The 6,659-nt window shown below is 47.3% G+C and overlaps 1 pseudogene; it reads left to right on the top strand.

Annotated features, from left to right (window-relative positions):
• The first annotated feature begins 351 nt into the window (after positions 1 to 351).
• LOC132415871 (large ribosomal subunit protein eL32-like) lies at positions 352 to 1,105 on the top strand (annotated as a pseudogene).
• Positions 1,106 to 6,659: the final 5,554 nt, after the last annotated feature.

Below are 6,659 nucleotides of genomic sequence, written 5' to 3'. Positions count from 1 at the left end.
ACAGTTGGTTGGTTAAGAAGGTCAACTCGGCAGCATGTTCAAAAAAAGGCTGAAGTGTAAATCAGTGGTGAAGCAAGTGGGAGAGGCCATTATTGCAGGTTTGAGCAAGGTGAAAGCAGGTGAGAGCATCGCCTGGAGATGCAGAGTGGGAAAGGCTGTAGCTAGGAACTTGCAAAGAGGGAGCTGCAGGAGTGGAGGTCACAGCCCCCCTGTCAGAGCTGTAGACTGACAAGTGGGGCAGGAAAGCAGGGTTCATTGAAGGTCTGTCCGTGAAACTCCTAATTTGCTCTCCCCTCTCTTGCGTTAAGTATCTGGCCATGGGTAAGCAAAAAATATAGTAGAGAATGAATTATGTGCTATAAGAAAAAGTCTGAGGTCCTCGGCGCTGCCTACGGAGGTGGCCACCATCTCTTACTCGGCATCATGGCTGCCCTCAGACCCCTCGTGAAGCCCAAGATGGTCAAAAAGAGGACCAAGAAGTTCATCCAGCACCAGTCAGACCAATATGTCAAAATTAAGTGGAACTGGCGGAAACCCAGAGGCATTGACAACAGTGCGCAGGAGATTCAAGGGCCAGATCTTGATGCCCAACATTGGTTATGGGAGCAACAAGAAAACAAAGCACATGCTGCCCAGCGGCTTCCAGAAGTTCCTGGTCCACAACGTCAAGGAGTTTGAAGTGCTGCTGACGTGCAACAAGCCTTACTGTGCTGAGATTGTGCACAACGCCTCCTCCAGGAACTGCAAAGCCATTGTAGAGAGAGCAGCCCAGCTGGCCATCAGAGTCACCAATCCCAACACCAGGCTGCGCAGCGAAGAAAATGAATAGACAGCTCGTGTGCACGTTTTGTTTAATAAAACCGTAAAATGGCCCCCCAAAAAAAAAAAAAAGTCTGAGGGACTAGGGAATCTGGTGTATTATGCTCCAGAACAAGTGCTGCCTTATTTTGGCATTTCAAGGACATTCATCCTAACAGCTGGTTCTTACCCTTTTAATCCTAAAGCAAAGTGTGCCGTTAAACCAGCCCCACCCATCTGTGGAGCTTCCCCTCTGTTTTTTGATAGCTTCTTCAATATCATGAGAGCTAGGGAGTGAATGATTAAGGAAGCCTCCAACATGAATGAAAAAATATCTGGGGCTTCCCTGGTGATTCTGTGGTTAAGAATACGCCTGCCAATGCAGGGAACACGGGTTTGAGCTCTGGTCCAGGAAGATCCCACATGCTGTAGAGCAGCTAAGCCCGTGTGCCACAACTACTGAGCCTGCACTCTAGAGCCCATGAGCCACAACTACTGAAGCTCACATGCCTAGAGCCCATGACCCGCAACAAGAGAAGCCACTGCAATGAGGAGCCCCCACTCGCCACAACTAGAGAAAGCCCAAGCACAGCAACAAAGACCCAACGCAGCCAAAACTAAATTAATTAATTAATAAAATTTTTTTTTAAATCTAAGATAAAACAGAAAAAAAAACTGCCAAAGAGAACAGATATTCAGGAGAAATAAATATTTTAAATGTTTTATTCTAGGAGTGAGTCAAGAAATAATTGCAAATGAAAAATAAATGCAAGATGCTCTTTTAAAAAGAATAGACTCCCTGAAATTAAAAGTAAGACTGTTGGGCCAAAAAGCAAAGAAAAGAAAAAGGGAAACTTCACCAGAGCTGAAACATCTTCAGATCATGGATAGATTCACACAGCATGAGAAATTGAGAACACAATTAAAAAGCCATCACAGACTGGGACTTCCCAGGTGGTGCAGTGGTTAAGAATCCGCCTGCCAATGCAGGCGACACAGGTTCGAGCCCTGGTCCAGAAAGATCCCTCATGCCATGGAGCAACTAAGCCCGTGCACCACAACTACTGAGCCTGCGCTCTAGAGCCCGGGAACCACAACTACTGAAGCCCGCGTGCCTAGAGCCTGTGCACCAGAACAAGAGAAGCCACCATGAGGAGCCCACGCGCCACAACAAAAAAGTAGCCCCTGCTTGCCACAACTAGAGAAAGCCCGCGCAGCAACAAAGACCCAAGACAGCCACACACACACACACACACATCACAGAAACTTCTGGAAAGAATTTTGAAAGTAGAAAAGGATTATTTTTTAAGAAAAAGGAATGTTTCTTCTAATTAAAAAAATCAGAGACTTCAAAGTAAGCAAATTGTTCGAGAAAATGTACAGATTGTACAAGACAATTGCAGTCCAAATGTGAAGCAAATGTTTTTAATATATATTTATTTACTTTTGGCTGCATTGGGTCTTCAATGCTGCACGTGGGCTTTATCTAGTTGCGGCGAGTGGGGGCTACTCTTCGTTGCGGTGCGCGGGCTTCTCATTGCCGTGGCTTCTCTTGTTGGGGAGCACGGGCTCTAGGCTCACGGGCTTCAGTAGTTCTGCCACTCAGGCTCAGTAGTTGTGGCTCTCGGGCTCTAGAGCTCAGGCTCAGTAGTTGTGGCGCACAAGCTTAGTTGCTCTGCGGCATGCGGGATCTTCCCAGACCAGGGCTTGAACCCGTGTCCCCTGCATTGGCAGGTGGATTCTTAACCACTGCGCAACCAGGAAAGCCCCTGAAGCAAACTTTAGAAAGGAGTATTCATTTGACCCTTGTGTTAATAATTCTTCCTGGAAGAGGCAGAGGACTCAGGAAATCGGAAAAAAAGAGGGGGAAATATAATCGTTGTTTTGATTGGCCCTTCACTGAACAGTGTTTGCATAGTTCTGATATAAAGAGTAGATACTGTTTATTTTTATTTTTCAATTTTAGGAAGAAACCCAGATCTGTGACAGAATAGATTTCATAATGGCAACAGAGTGGCGTGCCATTGTTCCCAGTCCTGTCACCAATAGTAATGGCACAGCCTGTGACTGTTACAAAGTAGAAAGGGGAAGAGAAGTAGAAAGGGGGGAATGTATCCCCGTATCATCATCTTAGGAAGCGGGCTTTTAAATACAATACTTTAGGTTACTTAGGAGACCAAAACTAGAGCTCAAAACAGTAATATGACAAAAAGTTGGAAGCAAATAGAAGAGCAACGACGTGAGTCAAATCTAAATTCCTTATCAGAGCAGGAAGCCAGTAAGGTCTATAGACTGAAAGAATTGCAGAGGTGGCCTCAGAAAGAACCAGAATAGAAGTGGCTAAAAGTGGTTGATGGGATTTGTGACTGTTGGGTAAGGTGGGGCAGGAGACAGCTATTTTCCATTTTAAAACTTCTGTAGCGTTTTATTCCCTGGTGGTACACTTCTTATTTGGGTAACAAATTATTTCAAATGTGTACCTATAGGTGAGCGAAACTACAGTGCATGAAGACATCTGCAGTTGATTTGGGGGTTATGTACATGTTTCCTTTTGATTCAGTGTCACTGTAAATTGAAAATTAAAGAAGCAAGAGCTTAAAGAAAAGATGTCAGGCTCTTCTGTTTTGCCAATCAGAGTTGATTCCAGTAGAGCAGGAAGGCTCCTTGGCTTCTTAGAATTCCTTGGAGTCCTTTTAAGGCTCTAAGACTTTATTTTCCAGAAGCCTTATCACCAGGAAGTCAGTGGGCCCCAGAGAGGTGCTGGTATCCTGGGACACCTGGGTGGACAAGACAGGTGTGTGAATTTGTATAACCACCAAATACTGAATGTACTCCCCCAAGGTCACTCTGGCAGTTACCTGGTATTTACTTTCCATAAGACCCTATAAGTAACGGCCCACATGATTCATATGAGACTTGGAGTTTGAGACAGGGAATGCCTTCCTACAGTGGCGTGGACAGAACAGAGGGGACTTTGCTGCCTGGTTAGGCAGTTGGTCCTGCTGCTGAGACCAACCTTGTGTAGCTTTCAGAAGATGCTGGGGCCTGGGAGGAAGGACTTGTGCAATGGATCTAGCAAAGTGAGTGTTGTTTGACAATTCTTGTTGACCAAACACCTGAGAGACATTTCCATTCAGCAAGTCTTAAAATTAGCCTTGTTCGGTGAAGGCACTATTTAGGGACTCAGTACGGAAGATGCGTGTGATGCCGCAGCGCCCTCAAGTCCCTTCTTCCCAAGATGGGGACGCCACACAGGAGCATAGGGGTTATGGGTTCCTGGAGACCACACCTTGTGGGAATCACACAAGAAGGATGCATGTAGGGGGCTGGGGGGAATGGAAGACAGAAGTTGCTGTGTACACAGTGAGTGCTTCAGGCCCTGCTCTGAGAGGGTTCTACCCTTTCATAAATCGGAAACCAGAGGCTCTTAAGGACCCAAGAAGTGGGCTCATTTGAAATAGGAACCCGAGACCTTTCCGCCCAAATGATTCTCATACCCAGTGGTTCCAAATCAAAACGTGCATAAGACCCACCTGAAAGGAAGTGTTAGAATTACAGCTTATTGGACCCATCTTAACATGTTGTAAAGAGTACTCTTGGGCTTCCCTGGTGGCGCAGTGGTTGAAAGTCCGCCTGCCGATGCAGGGGACACGGGTTCGTGCCCTGGTCCGGGAAGATCCCACATGTCGCGGAGCGGCTAGGCCCGTGAGCCATGGCCGCTGAGCCTGCGCGTCCGGAGCCTGTGCTCCACAACGGGTGAGGCCACAACAGTGAGAGACCCGCGTACTGCAAAAAAAAAAAAAAAAAAAAAGAGTAATCTCAAAATTGTATATCCATATAACTATTTCCTCTTTGCTGGTTTCACTTACATTTGTGGCTTAATTTTTAGAAGACCTTAAACAGTTACCACACCTGTGTTACATGTGACCCAGGGGCTCCTTTTAACAGAAATCCATTCTCCCTGCCCACCCCCACCCCCACTTTTTAAAACACAGATACCAAAATAATCATAATGTATATTTGATACAACCAGTAGTGAATCTATTGGTGGCCCACAAGACCACTCCCACATCTAGAGATTTTTCTAGAATTCATAGGGCTCAGCATCCAACTGTACTCACAGCTGAAATTTACGGCAGTGGTGTACTAAGGATACACAGTTGTTGGGACTTCCCTGGTGGTCCAGTGGGTAAGTCTCTGTGCTCCCAATGCAGGGGGACCAGGTTCTATCCCTGGTTGGGGAACTAGATCCCACATGCATGCTGCAACTAAGACTCCATGTGCCACAACTAAGAAGTCTGCATGCCACAACTGGGAAAAAAAAATTCCGTATGCTGCAACTAAAGATCCCGCATACCGCAATGAAGATCCCATGTGCCTCAACTAAGACCCAGTGCAGCCTAAATAAATAAATAAATATTTTTTAAAAAGATACACAGTTGTAGGACTTCCCCAGTGGTCCAGTGGTTAAGACTCCACGCTTCGACTGCAGGGGGCATGGGTTCAATCCCTGGCAGGGGAACTGAGATCCCACATGCCATGTGGCACAGCCAAAAAATTAAGAATAAAAATAAAGGATACGGGGCTTCCCTGGTGGCGCAGTGGTTAAGAATCCGCCTGCCAATGCAGGGGACACGGGTTCAAGCCCTGGTTTGGGAAGATCCCACATGCCACGGAGCAACTAAGCCCGTGCGCCACAACTACTGAGCCTGCGAGCCACAACTACTGAAGCCCGTGCACTTAGAGCCCGTGCTCCTCAACAAGAGAATCCACCGTAAGAAGCCCGCCCACCACAACAAAGAGTAGCCCCCACTCGCCGCTACTGGAGAAAGCCGGCGCGCAGCAACGAAGACCCGACACAGCCAAAAATAAAATAAATAAATTTATATATTAAAAAACTTTACTTTAAATAAATAAGTAAAAACAAGAGCTGTTCCCAAGGAGAAGATAATAGACTCAACACCCCACCACCACCTCTCTACCCTCTGGAGGGCTGCTGCTAAGGGGAAGGCAATAGACCCTCCTGGGACCTCCTGGGTTCCTCCTGGGACTTCCTGGGTCCCTCCTGGGACCTTCTCTGCCCACGGAGAAAGGAATACCACCAGGAAATTTTGCTGGGCTCCCAGTAGAAGCCAGATTCGGTCTCCTGGAGGCTGCCTGACCCGTGGTTCCCACAGCCACGGTGAGTGGTGAGTGAACACATGCTCCTTCTGGCATCGCAGGCCTGGTGGGGTTGGGTCCTGGGTGTGGTTGCAGGGGAAATGCCCAGCAGATTGCAGAAAGGTGGTTGGACTGAAGCGGAGAGATGCAGCAGCAGCAAAGGGATGACAGGGATGGGAGTGAGTGCAGAAACCGCGTGCCCCTTGGAAGCCGGCTGCCCCATCCCCGCAGTGACCACAGTCGTTCACCCTTTTGTCATGTTTGTGGTTTGCTGTCTGTCTCTCCCCACTATACCAGCAGTCCCGTGGGGGCGGGCGAGTATCTCTGTTCTCTGCCTTGCTGTGCCTGGTTCCTAGCACACAGTACATGATCAAATGAATATTTGTTCTGTTTCGACTGCATCCTGGTGAACATCGGCTTTTCCTTTCTTCTTTTCTAATAAACTTTTTAATGGACTCTAACAGAACCACAGATATGACGCTTCGCAAAGGGAATACCCCAAATCGAGAAACAGGACATGATCAACTCTCAGAACCCGCCTGTGCCCCCTCTGGGCCACTAGCCCCCTAAACCTATTCTATTAACAAAATCTTTAAACGTTCATGTAATTGTAAAGCATAGAAATATTTTAAGCACAACGGCAGTATACGATCCACAGACAAGGAAAGCCCCAGGCCTCCTCCTGCGCCTTTCCAGCTGGG

This window comes from Delphinus delphis, chromosome 20 (assembly GCF_949987515.2).
Source record: "Delphinus delphis chromosome 20, mDelDel1.2, whole genome shotgun sequence".
NCBI classification, from domain to species: domain Eukaryota; kingdom Metazoa; phylum Chordata; class Mammalia; order Artiodactyla; family Delphinidae; genus Delphinus; species Delphinus delphis.
This window is presented reverse-complemented; position numbering and strand designations above follow the sequence as displayed.